This window comes from Chironomus tepperi, unplaced genomic scaffold (genome assembly GCF_022539635.2).
Source record: "Chironomus tepperi strain 1889 unplaced genomic scaffold, CSIRO-AGI_Ctep_v1 contig_93, whole genome shotgun sequence".
In the NCBI taxonomy this organism is placed as follows: Eukaryota; Metazoa; Arthropoda; class Insecta; order Diptera; family Chironomidae; genus Chironomus; species Chironomus tepperi.
In genome coordinates, this window is record NW_027226215.1 from 893,837 (window position 1) to 913,940 (window position 20,104).

The window sequence follows — 20,104 nt, forward strand, 5'->3', positions numbered from 1 at the left end:
AATTAGTTAAATATACATTGGTTGGAGGCAATCATCGCTGCATTGTAAATAATTAATGAATATGAACGATGAACGGACGAGTTAGAGACACAATAAAGAAATAGTATGTCTTAATTAGTGAGAACGCATTTTTGTAAAAATGTTTAGTATTTGATCAGCAAATAATTGCGAATTTATTTACAAATAAATAATTACATAAATTACCGGTTTTTAAGAATTCAAATTTTGTAGGACAGTAAAATTTTAAAATCTTAAGTTAAAAATTTGAACTTTAAAATCACGTGTTTTTGCTTATAAAATAAAAATTCATTAATTAAAGTGTTTAGCGATAGTTTTGTGTTTTAAAAGTGATCGATACCGGAATAATTTGATAGCATGTAGCCAATGCTTCAATTAAAAACTCTATTAGGTTCATTCGTCGAAATTTTGTGCCTCATCCTGCAAACCAGCTGAAAATGCGCTAAACAATTACAAATGAAGAGAATGGGGTGAGTAATTTGCTTTAAAACTTGGGGATTTCTAATGAATCAATTGTCCTGTAAATTATAAATGACATAATACAAGGAAGTTTCATTGAACACTTCCAGTAAATGAGATTCTCAATGAAATCTTATTAAAAGTAAAAATATATTAATTCAACCACAGCTTTTAGCAATAAATCGCACTTAGTCATTCGATGTCAATTCATTCCATTTGACATTTCTTCCATGGGGATAATTTATTATAACAACTGAGGTTTATTCATCATAATATCTATATAAATAAATTATTCTTATTAACTGAAGTTGAATGGTCTTAAAGAACGATCATAGGCTCTAGAATCATTGACATTTTAAACCAGTATGAAAGTACAGTCATCGATTGTAGAGAAGCAAAAAGAGAAACTAATTCAAATCTCAACTTATATTGTTGATCGAGGAGTAAAGGGTTCAGTCTATAGAATAATTCACCAGAAAATATGAAAATAATTTAAAATCGACCAATTATTAGCATGAATATCTGTAGACACTAGCGTTGGGCAAAATCGTATTCCCAGCTCTAAATATTAATTCTAATAATTATATTCATGATGTGAAAATAACATCAACGTCATTACCAGTCATTACAAGAATTTAACCAATAAAAAATAGAAATTTCATTTTATTGACCAAGTTATTCAGTCGAAATAATTGAATCAATTTATTGATTTCATTTGATTGCTGTTAATTTCGTGTAGGTAAATGAATTTTGACATGGCAATAAGTTGAGTTAATTATTAATTCACATATTTACATACTTTATGACTGTGAAGCGATTCATGAATATTGTCAAAATTAACGGAAAAAAGGTGAGAAATGGGTGCGGAACATATGTAAAACTATTCATATACATAAGTACTTAATGTATGTACTTAACGGACAATTTTGAACAATTTCTTCATGGAACTTTATGGATTAATAGCTCACAGTCTTTTCAATTTTTAATGCATATTTAATAAGCGTAAATAAGTCTGTGGATATCCAAGGTACGCAAGTGTAAAATATTCATAAAAAATCCATAATTCATCCACTGTACTCTTGATGTACTTTCATTTTTAATAAGTCGATTACACAACCGTACATAGAGAGTTCTAGTATATTTAAAAACTTGGAATCCAAGTCATCCTTTAGATGAATAATAAATGGATAATAGTTGAACGTTTGCGGATATAAAAATAAGGAAATGTTAGCATAACATATATTGTTAGTGAATGAATAAATAATTAAGAAGAAGATATCGAATGAATCACAGGTGTTTGTAAAGTATTCATACAGGTTCTACAGGTACTGTTATGTAATTTTAATTCAGGACATTCAAACGCATAAATTTTGCAGAAGCAATAGACATTTGGTTTTGTGATATTCTGGCCGAAAGACAGTCAGCATTAGAAAGTCAAAGGACATGTAGTCTGTCTTCAGAACAAGCAATTTGCGGACTCAACACCGCTAAATGTTAAGTGCAATTTGGATTTAGTTGGAGTTTGATGTTACCAATGAACGCTGGGTTGTGTATTTGTGCTAAAACAGTGATGTGTAGTTAGACATCGAATCAATTGATTAATTTTCTTAATCATATAATACGTTTGAATCTAAAGCAAACCCAAAACCTTTATACTTCAATTCCAAAATTAAACAAATCAATTTACCTTTAAATTGTCATTTACGCTAAATTAAACCCTTTATAATTAGCTTCATGCTTGAATGGGCTATAACAAATAATGAAAAATCGATTATCGTTAAACGTCATTAACATTGAGCGACTAGTTGTCATTCTACAAAAGTCGATTATTATTATTGTTCTCATAATTTCTATTATCTTTAATCTACGAATTATAATGTGCCTGATATCACGTAATTTTTGTCTAGTTTTAGGCAATTAAAAAAAAAGAGGGTTTAAAATGAAGTCACGCAATTTACATGAATCGAGCTAATTTTATTCAACAGGTTGTCATACAAAAAAACAGTCAAAAATTGTACACACAATAAATTTTGTCAAAGCATAAGCCACATTACATTGGCACAGTAATAAATTAAAGGGAGGAAAAAGTTAAGTGAGATGTAAAGTTCATTGTCAGTTAAATATTTCCTATGCGGTTTTCAATTGTAAAAACCAACTGTTTCAAACAATACATCTATTATGCCGCATTTTCACTTTTTTTTTTCTCTCGGTTCTCTCACCATTTCTTTCTTCATGACTTCATCCATACCATTCGGTTTCTATGAAAATTATAATGAATAAAACATTTATTATTGTGTACTGTTACATATCTATTAAATTACATTTAGCGCATTTTACGCCGGGCAATTCAGATGTAATGGAAAGTATATGGTTATAAGTTTAATTGATCAATTGACTGTAAGATGGATTATTGCGATGCAATTAAATTTCTAATTGTACTTGCGGGAATCATGAGATGCATTTTTATTCTTAGAACTTGTTATAATTTTTACAATTTCTCAAAACGGTTTAATGGGAATCAACACTTTTTATTGTAAACACTTGATTTGTTTTGAGAATTTTCAACATGCATAGTAATTAGAACGTTGACTTCTTGCTCCCTTTAATGTTCATAAATTATTATGCAATTGAAACGTAATTCTCAGACTTTGTATGAGCTTGTGCGTCATCAAAATAGGTGAGGGGTAAAATCCCCGAAAAATATTATTCCCACAGCCCAGCGGGATAAAAACCCCGAAAACCGCAAATTTTTATATGTTCCCTGCGGGATAATATTCCCACTTAAAAATGTAGGTGGGATTATTATCCTGCCGGGAAAATATTAATCCCACATATATTTTCAAGTGGGATTTTTATCTTCCAGGAAGATAATATTTCCACTTACATTTCCAAGTGGGAATATTATCCTCGTGGACCACGATTAAAATCCTGGTTTAACTTAAATCCGGGAATTAAAAGAGTCCTTGTGGATAAAAATTCCACTTGTATTTTCAAGTGGGGTTTTTATCCTCAAAGATTTTCATGAAGATAAAAATTTCGCTAAAGTCGGTGGCTAAATGTTCGCTTATTTTAGCGAATATTGTAGTATTGTAGAAGGTTTAATTCCAGATTTAGTTCTTGGAAGTGACTTGGACTCAACTGGATCTTGTGTTTATGGTCGAAGAGACTAAGACTCTACGCGGAAGAATTATGTCAACAATACTATTTGATGGATAGGTAAGATAAGAAGGAAGTCAGAAAGGATTGAGGGGAACACTTGGCTGGAAAAGCGCAAGCTTCTGATGACTGTGGTAATATTAGGGGCCACTTTCTTAGAAAGCTTTACGATGAGACCCTCTTTCCAATCCTCTATGCACTACTCTAGGGACCAAATCTAATCAAAAAATGGCTTGAGCATCTTTCCCGTGCCGCTAATATTACCACAGTCATCAGAAGCTTGCGCTTTTCCAGCCAAGTGTTCCCCTCAATCCTTTCTGACTTCCTTCTTATCTTACCTATCCATCAAATAGTATTGTTGACATAATTCTTCCGCGTAGAGTCTTAGTCTCTTCGACCATAAACACAAGATCCAGTTGAGTCCAAGTCACTTCCAAGAACTAAATCTGGAATTAAACCTTCTACAATACTACAATATTCGCTAAAATAAGCGAACATTTAGCCACCGACTTTAGCGAAATTTTTATCTTCATGAAAATCTTTGAGGATAAAAACCCCACTTGAAAATACAAGTGGAATTTTTATCCACAAGGACTCTTTTAATTCCCGGATTTAAGTTAAACCAGGATTTTAATCGTGGTCCACGAGGATAATATTCCCACTTGGAAATGTAAGTGGAAATATTATCTTCCTGGAAGATAAAAATCCCACTTGAAAATATATGTGGGATTAATATTTTCCCGGCAGGATAATAATCCCACCTACATTTTTAAGTGGGAATATTATCCCGCAGGGAACATATAAAAATTTGCGGTTTTCGGGGTTTTTATCCCGCTGGGCTGTGGGAATAATATTTTTCGGGGATTTTACCCCTCACCAGGTATGGCTGGATAGGTCACAAGTTTCGAAACCAAATCACTAGAGAAAGTGTCGTAAGTGGGATAGAAATACAAACTTGTTTTACCACGCTTGGATGAAATCCACAAGGGAATAGACGTCCTGGTGCTCCAAAAGTAACTTGGCGTAGTACAGTAATTCGGGAATGTCAATTAGATGTCAAGACAGAGATCAAATTCTATCAATTTTGATCTATTTTCAATTGAATATTGATCCATAAATACAATGAGCAATTAGATACAATGTATTAAGTTGATCTTTGATTGACATTTTATCTAGACCACCGATAGTGTGTATCATAAACTGCTATTAACTCAAAAAGTATTTAATTCGAAAAATTTCTCCTATTCCAATCAGTCTTAATATTGCAGTGGATTTTAAAGCTTCTAAATACTTTACCAAGCTTAACTCAAGAGGAAAAGCTATAAAAATGAAATTGAAGTCTGCGTTCTTACTGATGCTTCTTTGGTATTTAGCAGAATCGAAAGTCCAGATGGAAAAGTTCAGAATATCTGAAAAATATCACGGACTTGAAAAGATATTTGCAACCACAATGAAAATGATGATAAATAGCAATGAAGCTAAGAGGAATAATGGACATCTAGATGTTGTTATATATTCGATGGTAGCAAACAAGCATCTATACCTTTTTGAGGATATCCATGAACATTTCAGTACCAATGACAATGTAAACATCACATACGAGTTGTACACCTTCTCAAGAATGCCTCATGTAATTAACGCGGATTTTGTTGTATTACTTGCGCACGACATTTATGATGGATATGATAATATTATTCGAAATTATTTCCCTAAGATGTTTCCATATTTATTAACAAAATTTATTATTTTGTTTTTTGATACCAGAAATGGTGAAGGATTACAATACATTTATGCAGCACTAGAAATGAAGAGATATACTAATTCCTACTTTATATTAATAAATCCAACAAACTCTTATGAAATATTAAGGACGATGGTCATACGAAGTAAAATCACGAATAAAATGGGTCTAGGAATCTCACCAGTTGATCATGAAAAATTTATGGACGTAAAAGAAGCTTTTGTTGAGTATAAATCGCCTTACGTCGGTGTTGTACATTTCGACATATATCCATTAGCATACCAGAAGAATGGAACTATTTATGGAACTGAAGGAAATTTCATCAAGGAATTTAGTAAAAGAATCGGAGTTCCATACAGGATTTTCAACACAGATACATCAAAGTTATCAGTTAACGATGCCTTACTTAGTCTGGCAACTAAAAGTGAAATATGTCTATTTACAAGCTTAAATTATCAATTGGGTTATATAACACACATTTTGCTTAATGAGATGGATGGAGGATGTTTTCTGCTACCTAGGAACATTCTTGTTACTAATTTTGAAAACTTGATCGTTCCGTTCGACAAAGAATCGATAACTTTAATAGCAATTTCCACAACTTTGATTATCATTTGCTTAAAATTCTACTCAATTGTAAAAGATCGCGAAAAGTCTCTGAATTCTATAATATTGGATGTCTATCAATTGACATTGAGTCTTGGCATTACAACATTTCATAAATTCTCATTTAGGGAGAAAATCATGATAATTTCTTTCTCATTTATGTCCATAATATTGACTGCATCATATCAATCAATAATTTTATCCTTTATGCTTACGAAATCTACTGTAAGATCAGCTTACGGTTTTGAGGAACTTAACAGAACAAACACAAAATTTTATACATTTTATCGTAAAAGTCTTGAATATGTGAACGAGCTTCCTAATATTCGTGATGATCTTATTATGAACTATGTTGATTTAAATGATTCTGTGTCTAATAATCTACCTAATAATTTTGATCCTAATCTTGTATATCTCGTCAGCTGCAAGTATGCTGATTATTTCATACAGTCTCCTAGAAATTATATTGGAAATGAACGGATATTTGATAAATTAATATTTAATGAGTTCTACCAACGATATATGGTCAAAAAAAACTTCTTTTATTTAAAAGAATTTGAATTTATGATCTCGGCATTCAAAGAATCGGGTATTTATGGCTATTGGCAGAAAAATGTAATTTCTGGCTCTGAAATAAAAGTCGAAAATGACGGGAGGACTGAGGAAGATTATCTTAATTTTCAAAATATGAGAATTGCATTCTTTATTATGCTGATTGGTAATGCAATTGCATGCAATATCTTTTTAATCGAATTTGTCGTTTACTACTTGAACAAAAAGATCACGAATCGAAATAACTTTGAAATTGACAAGAGAGAAATTTTTATAAAGCAACGCGAAGTCCTGCTGCCCTCAAAACAAGTTATAAAACGTTGGAACAAGGCGGTCGATAGAATTCATCGGGTTCGTCCGAGTAACAATTAAAGTCCATTTAATGACAATAGAGCAATTTTTTCACAATACAATGTTGCATGTTAATTAACGATCGTTTGATATTTAAATTTGATCTGCAAACCTAATCAACGGTTTCATCTTCCATACATAGTTGCACACCCTTTTTGTTTACAATCGTCAAACAATAAACATCTTTTACATTGTTAAGTGAATTATTTTCATAACCTGTAATTATTTAAATTACAGTAGATTAATCCATGCTCCTGTTAATAAATTGTACATATGTACATTAATTTTCCTATCCTTAAAAAGAATATCAATCACTGCGGATGTACAAAATTAAATTATAGCAATTAAGATAATCTAAATGGTAGTGAATTTTTCGAGTTTCTCAAACAGCTGATAATATTTGCCAGGTGTTTAAATGAAGATATTTTCTCAAAAGTGTATAAAAGCTGTTTTCTTGACGTTTAAAATTGTCAATTTCTTGTGTTCCTTGAAAGCGACTAGACATAAACAATGAAGTTACAGATTTTATTCCTGCTTTATTTCTTAGCTACAGAAGTTTTTTAAAGTTAAATAAAGGAAATAACGATTTGACACAATTCATTGTATCCGAAGATCCAGTACAAAACTATTGTAAAATATGAACAACATTGTTAATTATTTAAGGAGGAATTAAGGAAAATAATAAGGTTGCTAACAAGGGAAACTTGGATATGCAAATATTATCAATGCTTCAAGACTACAATGCTTCTGGCTTGGGGCCAGATTCGGTTAAAACTTCACATGTCAGGCTTACGTCGGCCAGAGGTCAGATTTTTCGCATTTTCTTCACCTTGTTCCTTCTGGGTAGTTACAATTTAATTTTCCAGAGAACAACACTTAGTTCTTTATTATAAACTAAGTAAAATGTTTAGGAATCTCTCAAAAATTTCATTGTTGTATTTAAATCAATTTCCTGCCGGCAGCTCTTCTAAGAAAATTTCACAAAAAAAAAAAACTTAATTCAGCAATTTCTCTGAAAGAATTAATCAAGAACATGAATCAATTCGGCAGTTTCCATACGCACATGCCAGCTTTCTAAAGAAAAGCTCCATTAAAATGCATCCTATCCGCCCGCATGGAGTAATCACCGAATGTAAATAAAAAGCGGCAATTGCACATTCCAGTCGCGAGCGTAAGCACTTCCAGTAACTTAATGCGCATGTAAAAACATCAAAAAGCTCTCATGAGATCTCTCCACACCGACGACGAAGAAAAAAAAAGCCAACAAAAACTTTTTTTATGTATATTTTTTTCATTCATTTTTCATATAAAGAAATTTTTACATTTTCTTCCTTTTTTGTGTGCTTCCTCCATTCAGTTTCCATCATCAGCTCTCGTGAACAACATATCCGTGGTCTCTAGTCAAAATTGAATTAATTGTGTGAGAAAGAAAGATAGAAAAAAAAAATCAATGTTATCAGCACAATTGAATTTTTTTATTTCATTAAAATTCCATATTTAATTTGAAAAAATTTTTATGACTAAGTGAAAATCACGCGTAGAATCTGGCCGTAAATTGAACGAATTACAATAAAACTTTCTTTAGTGCAATTAAGCTTTTCTTTTTTTGGTGGGGTATTTCTAGAAGAGAAGCAGAAAAAAAAAGTTCTCTCAGTCTTGTGACGAGAAATAAAAAGAAGAATGTAAACGTGTGTGGGGTAGAAAGCTAGAAAATAAGAACTGCTTTAAAAAGGAGAAAAAAGTGTGTCTATTTTCTTTTTACTATTCTGAGAGTGCCATAAGGAGACAAAGAAAAGTGATTTTATTAATTCATCAATTATTTTTATATAAATATGCACATATAAAGTTCATTAACAGTGGAAAATTAGTGGTAAAAATATTGTAATGAGATTATGCCAAATGTCGACACTTTTTTTGTTATGTGCCACACAGTGAATTAATTATGCATCATAATTTTAATTTTTTTTCTTCTTCTTAGCTCTTTTGAATGAATATTAAAGTAGTGCTTTTGCATTTTGGATGACTGACTGGGTGGTTTTGAGGGATTCTTGGGAGTTTTTCTGTCAAAATCTACAGGCTTATGTAAGAATTTAGGATAAAATGTTATCAGACATTAAATTATTCATGCAATAAGGAATATCTTAGAAGTACTTCAAGAAGATCTTGTACGTTTTTATAGAGTACATTCCATTAAATGTTATAATGTTGGCTCCAGGGTCTGAAAGTCTTAAAAACGGTCATATAAGTTCTAATCAAAGATAAGAATTTTTTGGCAATGTTATCATGGAGATGTGCTTTTAAATTGGCACAATTTTGAAGTGTTTTGTCTTTAAAGTGCCTTTGACAAAACGTTCTTTGTCTTTGCAAATATTTCCTTTCCTTATGTCACTTGGTTTTAAATTAACTATATAGTTGACTGCAGAATGGACAACATTCCATTCAAGTGTATGTCAATCGGGATAGCTTTATTAAAATTACTTTGTTTTCTGAATCGAATATTTACTATTGTCATCATTGTCGATTGACATTCGAACTAATGAATTGCATACCCAAGCGTAAATTGTAATTTTTTTGGTTCACTAGTTTAATGTTTTGTTCTAAGTAAATGGTTTTGATATCGCTATAAACTGTAGGTCTACTTAGTCCAGAGGTCTGGCGTTCACTAACTCGTTAAACAATTATTAGTTCAAACCCTAGTTCAGCTCTTAATCTGAATAGTTAAAGGTTTTATTTCAAAAGATGTCTTATATTGTTAAGCGATTTGTCGTTCTGGTGTCAATAATGTCCTTTTATTCCACTATGAATTTTAGGGTGTTTAGGAAACTGGAATCTTACTTGACTCCTAGCTAAAGCCAAAGCTTTTCAAAGATACCTGAAATTAAAGTAAAAATCTGAATTGTTTATCAAATATCAGGGGTTGAAGTCGACTTGATCGATAAAAAATAACGGTCAAAATTTGAAAAAAAATTTACCGAAAAATTTATCGATCAAAAAAATTCACGAATTTTTTTTTCGACAAATTTTTCATCAATAAACCAAGTAAGAAAATTTGTCGATTAAAAATTACATAAAAATTTTTTGATCGACAAATAATTTACTGAGAAATTTTCAACTGCGTGAACATAAAATGGAGAATTTTACAAGACTACAAATGATTGTCAGTACTTTTTTGTCTTTAACAGAATGTATTAATTAAATAAAGCCCGAAAAAATCCAGAAATATTATGGAATTGCTGAATTTCCGTACAAAATCACTTATTTTTTGATTAGGTCTTCTATTTTTTAATTAATTGCGCTTCCTTATTTTGTTTAATTCCATCTTCTGCTATTACTTACAGTGAAAATTCTCAAAATTAACAAATGTTAATTTTTTCCTTAAAATTCGAACGAAAAACCTCGTATTTTGCTTTTTATTCACTATTGTTCCAATTATCCATGCTCCAGTAAGATTGCAAAGTCTTCATTTGTATCCAAATCGACTAAATTTATTTACTTAATAATTTTCTCACAAAAAAATGTAAACAAAGATTTTTTTTGAAAAAATCGGTAAAAAATAAATTTTCCGATAAAAAAAAATATTTCGATAAATTTGTCGACAAATTTTAACGATAAAATTTTTATCGACTTTTGATCGACAAAGTTTTCATTGAAATTTTTTTAACCGATCAAGAAATTTATCGAAAAAATATGATCAACTTCAATCCCTGTCAAATATGTTGTATCACGGAGGAAAGTGTTGATTTGCGAAAGGGTTACTTTTTGGGAAGGGATTAATAAACGCTAATTTCAAAGTCACGTAATTTCCAAACTTTTCCTTAAGAACTTAAAGTGCAAAATGTTTAAGTCTGGCTACTTTAAGTGTTCAAGTCCTGAGAAAGCTTTAAAATCACTGTTATTTATCCAATTTACCCCATTCAGAATGAACATAGTTGTTTTTCTCTTCAATTAAAACCGTAGGATGTGTCGTTCGTAACTAATTGATGGCAGAATTGCATAATCAGAAAATTGTTTTCTTCCTGTTTCTCTTGCTCATAGTGAATCTTCTTTATTATTGTAAATCCTAACAAACAATGAGAATACTCACCTTATTGAGCGTGTTAATGAGGATACTCACTCAATATCATGAGCGTACGCTATTTTGTATGGATAACCATGAGCATCCCACTGATTTGTTCTGGGAAATAATTAGTTACAATCATGATGAAAAGCCTCAAAAATATTACAATTAATTTTCAAGCTTAAAATAAATTTAATGATTTCCAAGAAAACTATTTTAATATCAATTAGCTTTAAAAATGCGCCCACTCCATTAGTCGATACTGACACATTATCTTATTATGTCATGTTATGGTTAGTCATGAAAAAAGGAGGAGAAACAAACTCAGAATTACATGCATTATTCATAAGCTGCCGCGAGCACTGGAAATTATTTTAATTCATTTTTTGTTCTCCTTCTTCCTTCATATTTTTTTTAGTCGTGGCTTAATAGAACTTTCAAACTATTTGAAGTTCTCTTCATATTTTTTTATTTTACTTTTCATGTAAATTGAAATGGATAAATTTAATTACGATCTGATGTTAACAATAATAAACTTCATAACCAGCGAAAAATAATTTAATTCATTGTCTCACTGGCAATTATAAAGGAAGACGGAAAAGCATTCGTCTGGCTGGAAAAATAAACATAAAAAATTTAATTAAAAAAAAAAAAAAACTTTCCACACAATTTTCTCACCGACAATTCCTGATAAAGTCACGAGGATTTATATAACACACATCATACATAATTTTATGAATGAACAGCCAGACAAAGCCATGTCATATGAATATTTCATATTAATCCTCAATGTTGAACGTGATTTTAAGTGACGTATTTTAAATTGACGATGAAAATTTATTCAGTAATAATTAATAATTGAATAGAAGGCGGAAGTGAAAGAGCAAAAAAAAACCTTTAATAAATATACGTGCTGAATGCTTCTTGCAAAGTCAAATGAATGGAAAATTGCGTACGGAAAACAAGCTTCGCGCGTGCTTGAAAGTTTTTTTGATATTTTTCTACTGTTTTCATTCTCAACGCAATGTACTTCATTCAAATAGTATGCTCGCTCACTCCGCTCGTATACAGCATAAGGAAGCACTGCACAATTTAAATGGAAATATAATAAAAATGAAAATTCCTGCTTTTTTTCTCTTCTTCATGACCGTGTGAATTTTTGTACGAAGAAGAAATTAATTCAATGAATTTGTTTTGTGATGCAATAATGCAGCCTTCTCAGAAAATGGAAAGACAGGAATTCAAATTGATTTTTTTTTATATTTGATTATATCACTCAGCCACAAAATGTTCATTTCTTGACGTTCAACAAATAAGAATATCTTGTTAATAAAAATAAGTAGACAGCAAGACAATAAATCATCTATCTGATTTGACTGACATAACCCCTAGAATAGGAAAATAAGAGTTTAGGGATTGTTGACTCAAAATTAATTTAATTTAAAACTAAACGGTTTTTAAAATTTAAAATGATGTTTACTTACTTATTTCGCTGGCCCTACAGATCAAGTTTGATCCATGGCCTCCCTCAGTCGGTGCCTGAAGCTGGCTCTATCGCTGACTACCGCTTCCCAATTACCAATTCCAAGTGTGACTATCTCTATCGATGATGTTTAGAACTTAAAAATTTCAAATTTTGAATGCCCGTTAAAATTTAAATATCAAAAAGCCGTTAAATTCGTAATATTTATTCCACCTGTAATCTCAATACTCGATTATTAGAAATCATATTGAATACTGAATATAAATCAGCAATAAAAATTCAACATATCTTTAATATCCAAAAAAGATCTACAATATCATAAAAGGCATCTTGTAAAAATTTTCTCAAGGATATTATGACTCTCATATCGATTACAATATTATTTTATGAACGTATTTTACGATTTGTAGTATTTTTAGTAGGAAGAAAAAAATGGAATTGATCCCACAATAATTTATAGAACTGTCGGATGTATTTTAAGATTTGAAACAAAATGTCACTCATATTTTTACGATTCATTTATTGATTTGCAATAATCATGTAGATATTATTTGATTGCTTCCGATGAAAAAGGTTATACCGAATATGATGATAAGTCTAATATAGTTTTATGAGCTGAGTAGCTTCATGGGAAAATTTCACTTCCCACAGTAGATGGATTTCTGTCAATATTTTGAGTAAAAATCTTGAATTATTCATTTTAGCATAAAAATCCTTATGAACTCAAGTTTTGCATATATTTGGGATATACCTGAATTCCAACTCACAGTTCACATGAAAATATCATTAAATTAGCACAGGAAAATGCAAATGTTGACATTTAAACGTGTTTCAAGGTTGATAAAATTCTAAGGTGCACTCAAGGTTTACGAATGGACGATTGACATGAATTTTTATAAATTATTCACAGAAGCTTTTCGCCACTTCAAAAAATTCACACTAAAATAATTTCTGCATTCAAAAATTCTTGAATAATTAGCATATTCATGCGAAAACATAACCAAATCATGTTTTCACAAGGTTCGTGAAAATATGCATTATTGCTGTCATAATGTCCTTAAAATGATTTTATGGTTTTATGAAGCTCGGATTCGAGGGTGTAATCACTCAATTTATTCAATTCTCAATACGCTAAGTACAGGAAAAATCGATCGAGTATCAATTTCCAGTTAAGGAACTTTCGGAAATTACGCAACGCAACGCTAAGTATGGCTTTTAAGACTTCTCCCACCACTCATAACGGAACATCTTGTAACAAATTAAGATACACGACCTAACCTCCATCCTTCTCCTAAGCTTAAAGCTCTCTAAACTCAATAACAAACTCCAAATCCTCCCTTACTCCTAATTGTCACGTAATTTCCAAACATTCACTTATTAGGACTGTATGAATCATATCACGATTCCTTCCCACCAATTCTGCTAACAATCCAGATCAATTATTCCACAATTTCCTTAAATTAATAATTCAAATCATATTTCCTCAAACATACACACACCAAAATCCTAAATTGTAACAGATTAGGAAACTCAAGATAAATTAAATACAGAACATGGATATAAAAAGAAAGGTATCGAAAGCCTTGCGGGTATTTACAATTCACTGATGTAACAATATTAAGAAAACAGGAAGAAGAAAAAGGATATGCAGAGCGACAGATTTACAGTCGATACAGCTATGGGGATGAAGGGAAACAATATAAAATAAACTTTTTTTATACATTCTGTCAAGCTTCAATTTGAAGACATTTTGTAGATAAAATCATTACCCAAAAAAAAAAGTGAAAATTAGTAGATTGAATGTAAAATAACATAGATCGATTACGTTCATAGTAGTCAATAACAAACAAATAAAATGATGGCGGCAAATGGTGGATAATGTAAACAGTGTGGAACAAGAAATAGGCAATTACGATGAATCAACGTTAATTTTTTTTTTTTTTGTGCTCGTTCAGGAAATTATTTTCATTGTGACGATAATTGATGTGAAAACAAAGAAAGGAAAAGAAACAGTTTTGTTGCTCACTGTTTGCCTCCTTCTTTTTTTATTTTCTCGTGCTGCTATTTTTATACCATATTAGAATAATTGAGTGACATAGAAATAACATGGTATGGCATTAAAGTTTGATACCAAAAAAATGACGTCATTTACTAAAAACAAATTCAATAAATTACACACACATGCTCACAATTTTACTATCACATCCATGACAAACAATCTTATTGACGATGATGATAATTATACAAAAAATTTTTGATGTGTTATGCATGATGAATATTAATAAGGTTGATAGGCAGTAAAAAAGGATGAATTTTGCGTGATTTTCGAGCAATTTCAATGAATTTAAATTATGTCAAAAACGAGAGAAAAAGAAGGTATTGAAATAAAGTTTCATGACAAGTGATTGAAACTGTTATGGGGGTCGTTTTTTAAAACATTAAAATCTGTAAATTTATGACGCAAATTTCGGTTGAAAAAGGGATTGGGACTCTTGAGACTAACGATGGATCATATTTTAGGTGGCTTTATTTGTGACAGAATTTAAAAAGGCGGTTGAAGGAACTGAAGTGTATTCTGCATAATATGGAGGTTGGGGATCTATTGTCTGGAAGTGATTATAAGATGCAGTACTACAGTAATTAGCAGTTATGTAGTTGAAAGCTACTTTAAGTTCGAAATTATTCAAAGTGATCTTACTACTACAACTACAACCAAAGTTGGATTCGAACCTACACCCTATGGTGTGCTTAAGTGCTTTAACCTACTAAATCACTTGGGGCTGTTGGGGAGTGAGGCAGAATACTCATTTAAACCTTCTACCTTGTGCACTCGAACAGCAAATAGTGTTCTGTAGGTCACTTTTGTGCCGCCGTATTAACGGTATGACGTGAATTTACACTGACGGCACAGAAACAGCTTATTACGATTTGACTTACCATAACACCAACCTTAAGCTACCGTCCCTTGAATTTTTTCCATCCAATAAATATATTTTCACAATTATCTCCGAAAAAAGCTTTAAGCGAACGCGAATAAATTTTATAAAAAAACAGATTTTACAGCTCCTTCTTATTGTCTCACAAATAAACTGAGTAAAAAAAGGAAGCCCATTTCTCGACCCATTTGTCATAATTTACCAGCAAAAAAAAGGAAGCGAAATCTCTTAGTCGAAAGCTACTGATAAATTACCCCAAAAAGTGCGTGAGCTGTCATGAATTTAATTAAAACTTTATTCTTCTGACAAATTCTCATAAATCAACATGCAATACATATGAACAGTCAAGTGTATATTTAATTCGAAAGGATTTCCGTTTCTTTCAATTTACACTATGTAGATTGTACATTGACATTCAAGCACTGATGAACTTTTGTCTTGGATAAAATTTGACGCATTATAAAGGAAATGTAAATTGTGAGAATATGCTTCTGTTTTTTTGTTGCAAACACAATGACTTGATTCATAAACTGGTACACAATCTCTTTGGAGACATCATGATTGAGTGCATTTTGTTGCTTGGTACATTTAATGAATTGAGTGTATTGAACTTTTGAATTATTAAATTCATGAATTTGCACTGTAAATGGGAGACATAAATAAAGATAGACAATTTGTTTTGGGTTTCTAAAATAACAACAATATTATCGAGATTATCTTTGTATTTGTATAATTGTAGTTTGATTTTGAAATGACTTCCTTACGGATTTGTTTCTTGATGTTTTTTTCAAGTTTATTCATCAAGGTTCAAAAACAGATTGATATTTTATAAGAAAGGGGTGTTCAACTGTGTATATAATTTGAATTAGAAATGAACGTTACAAGAGTTTCTTAGATTGTCAATTTAACGACGTTCAAAAATTTGAAAAAAATTGTGTAGGAACTTTTCCACCTGGAGTTTTTAATGACGAATTTTAAGATATTTAGAGCTTTTAGCGAGTTGAAACTTATAATAATGAGTAAATTATTTGTGAGTAAGCTAGTTTTTGATGTTATTTACCTATTTTTAGGTTTAATTGAGAGAAAATTTGAAAATTTAGTTTTTGAACTTTAAAAAATTAAACTTTTTAGTTGTATCATGACGAAAATTGAGACATTCTCTTTAAAAAATTTATAAATCCCTTATCGTGCATCTAAAGTAAGGAAAATTTATGGCAACAATTTTCAGTTTTTTGCTTAACTTTTAAACCGTGTTGTTATTCCACTGTTTTTCTTCTGAGAAATTGAAAACATAAATCACTAAATCTAAGAACATTAAATTTCTCCCAAATCCTCACTAACTTCCAATTCAGCAAGACAAATCACACAAATTTACTCATTTACAATGCAAAACTGCATCTTGAAATTCTTATTTTACACTTCCTTTGCTATAAGGGAAAAACGACACCCTCATAAAAAGATTCTACAGAGATATTTTTTCTTCCATCTTCTCACAAATCTTATTGTCTTTGTTCTCGTTTCATATTCTACTACTTTCCAAGATATCTAAATCTCAGCGTGCTACTTCAGGCGAAATAATTGAGAAAGAAATAAAATTCTAAAAAAAAAAAATTCTCAACATTATTTTTGTATATAATCATTTTGTCACATCACTTTTCGTTTACTTATCATTAATAGCTTGTTTCTCTCCCCGCACACATGCACATGTGTGGCATGTTACTGTATGTCACATATTCCGACATTTGTAAACAAATAAACAATTTCATCTACTTTCTTTATTATATTTTCTATGTTCATAAAGTACGTGTTTGTATGTACATACAAAACTTTTATTATTCTTTCCTTAATTTGACTATTTATGCATATACATATCCGAGCTATCGTTCATATGAATAATAAAAAATGAGGAAAATATCGTTATGTTGTGAAACTCAAATATAATGACAATAACAACAACAACAACAACTTGAAGAATGTAAATATATTCTCACTTATACAGGGAGCGTATCCATGGGGGGTTTTAGGGTTCATTCCACCTTCCTCCCATTTTTGGACCAAATCCTTCAAATTGCTATAGTTTTTTGAAGCAAAAATCCCAAAAACTCCTACACAATTCAAACCGCTTCCCCTACTCCATGTCTAAATATCCATCAAAGCCTCTGCTTCTATTTGTCAATCATTTATCTGTTTATTCTGAAATTTGAGCTTTTTTTTCTACTAGCTGAAACTTGAGAGAGGTAAAAGAATGAGAGGAAAAAGGAAAGCTTTTTGATAAAGACTATCTTCGTTTTGTAAAGTACTCTATGTAATCGCTTTGGATAGATTTGAATATAAAGTGACGTTTTGTCCTCAGGCGAATTGCTTTTTACAAGACTTGTTTTTCTTTGGATTTCTTTGTTTAATCGATACATTGACTTTTTGTTATTGATATTCTAAATCTAATTAGTCATTTGTTTTGTGCTTATTTGTGTTTTGAGGCGTAGTTTTATTAATAGGACTTAGTTGTACTTGCAAGGTCAAGAGCATAGTTTATAGATGGATAAGCATTGAAAACTCTGTGGTTATAAGCCAATATTGAAAATGCTCATAATTGAATTGGTTAAAAAGCATGTGACTGCCAAGTGGCTGTCAATACAAAGCGGACTTCGCTTGGTTCCAGTTATAGTGACCGTTTGGTTATCGAGTTGACATTAACAAGTCGTCCGAATCGGGTTTGGACTCACTAACTATTGTGTGGAATCACTAGCAAATACCGCTTTAAAATGATGGCAACTTGGCTGTCACATGCGAGTTATTGAATAAGCAGACACAACTTGGTTCTAGTCAAAGTATCCGCTCGGCTGACATGAGACTGACATGAGTCAATATAAGTGTGCAAAGTTCCAATGAGGATTTCATGTCAATTTTAGAACCTAACATTAAAAATCATGTAGTCACGAGACACAAGCTCCAAAATTTTATATTCTTTGTACTTAAAATCCTTGAAAATAAAGTTTAATCAAAAGTTTTGATATTTTCAATCAACGACAATGCGTCACATCCAATTCATAATTTATGAGCCTAATACTCTTTACCCTCTACATTATACAAATATGCTTAACTTATACAGGATTTTTTTGGTCTCATTGCTACCAACATTCATTGCACATTATCTCTGCTTACATAAAACTTTTCCCACTGACTAAGTTTCGGTAACTTTAAGCACAACCATCCATTTTTTGAGGTAGCAAAAAAAAAGATAAAACACAAAAAAATTCCATAGCAACGCAGAAAAAATTCAAAAATCTCTGTAACTTTTATATCATTTTCATGTTGTGATTTTCTTTTTTCTTCATCGTTGATGCCACAGAAATGGATGGTTCATTCATGAATAATGTCAAGTGGCACTTGACTACAATAGAAGGGAATAAAAAGCGAGAATGCTTTTCGTCTCATAAAAAACATTCTTTTGAGTCTCTTTTATTAAATTTGTATTCCATTAAAAACTCATAATGAGCTTCCTTAACTTTTTATTTTCCAGTTCAGCAACTTAAATAAAGTATAAAGAATGTCTTAAAATGCTATTTTTGAATTTTTCTTTGTTTATTTTAGTCCAGGGGTGGGAAACTTGTGTGTTGCGGTACATTTGTATGCCGCTCAAGTGCCATGAAACGTATGCTGTGTGCGACTTTGATCAAGGCTTGCTAAAAAGGTGTCCCTTAAAAAATAAAAGGTTGCCCAACACTGCTTTAGCCGGAAGTTGAGTCATGAGACTTGATTTTATCCTTGTTAGAATTCTCCGGCTCAATTTTTAGCGCATTTTTGAAATTTTTTTCAAAAAGGTAGCTTAGTAAGACACTTTGTTCGTTCGGTCGGCTGTGATCGAGATCTCGAAAACTAGACATCGTAGAAAGCTCAAGATTGTTTTAATAGTTCAGTTCCATCGAGTTATTGGGTTATCGGTCATTTAGAAGTTTCAAATCAACACATAAATGCTATAATTAACAATTTTTCATTTTCATATACAACAATAACAAAAACAACAACACGTTTTTTCATTGTTTTCCAGTGTTCTTCAATGTTTTTCGATGTTTTAACAGTGTTTACTGAATAATGTTTGAATTTTTTTTGACCGTTATGAGGTTTGAATTATGAAAATCCGTTAAGGGATGAAGTTCTTAAATTTGTGGAAGATATATATGGATCTTGTTTTTTTGGCCTGGAAGTGACCTGGATCCTCCTGGATCTCGTTTTGAAGTTCTGGAAGTTCTGGAGATCCTACTGGATCTCGTTTCGTGGGCTAGGAAGTGCCCTGAATCCTACTAGATTTTGGTTTTGAGGTCTGGAAGTGATTTATTAATCAATTATTGATCGCTGGGACAAAAATGCGCTTAAGTCCCTCGATTAATAACACGAGGACTTTTGTAATTTTTTTTCATGTCCTTTTTCCTTGTTTTTATTACAACATCTTACCATTGACCGCTGTAAGGCTGGAAGTATCAAAATTATGTTGACACAAAAAATCTAATTTTTTTTGAGCTTCTGCGGACCATTCACAATTTTTATATTCAATATTTACATTCTGTGTATTATTCACACTAACTTTACCATCTGTCCATCTTATATTTATCACCAGATTCATATCTATACTGTTTTATCATCATTATCCCATACCAACTAGCTTATAAAATTCAATTTCCATGACAATTTTTTTGCTCTTTCTACCTTTTAGCTTCCAACTCATACTCATCATTCTTTTCCTCTGT

At 31.1% G+C, this 20,104-nt stretch overlaps 1 protein-coding gene across 1 annotated transcript in view; it reads left to right on the plus strand.

Annotated features, from left to right (window-relative positions):
* Positions 1–8,583: 8,583 nt before the first annotated feature.
* LOC139087050 (voltage-gated potassium channel subunit beta-2-like) overlaps positions 8,584–20,104 on the plus strand; it is a 31,390-nt gene continuing 19,869 nt past the window's right edge. The window contains exon 1 of the mRNA XM_070635743.1: positions 8,584–8,753. The gene's annotated coding sequence lies outside the window, so the exon portion shown is untranslated. The remainder of the gene's footprint in view (positions 8,754–20,104) is intronic.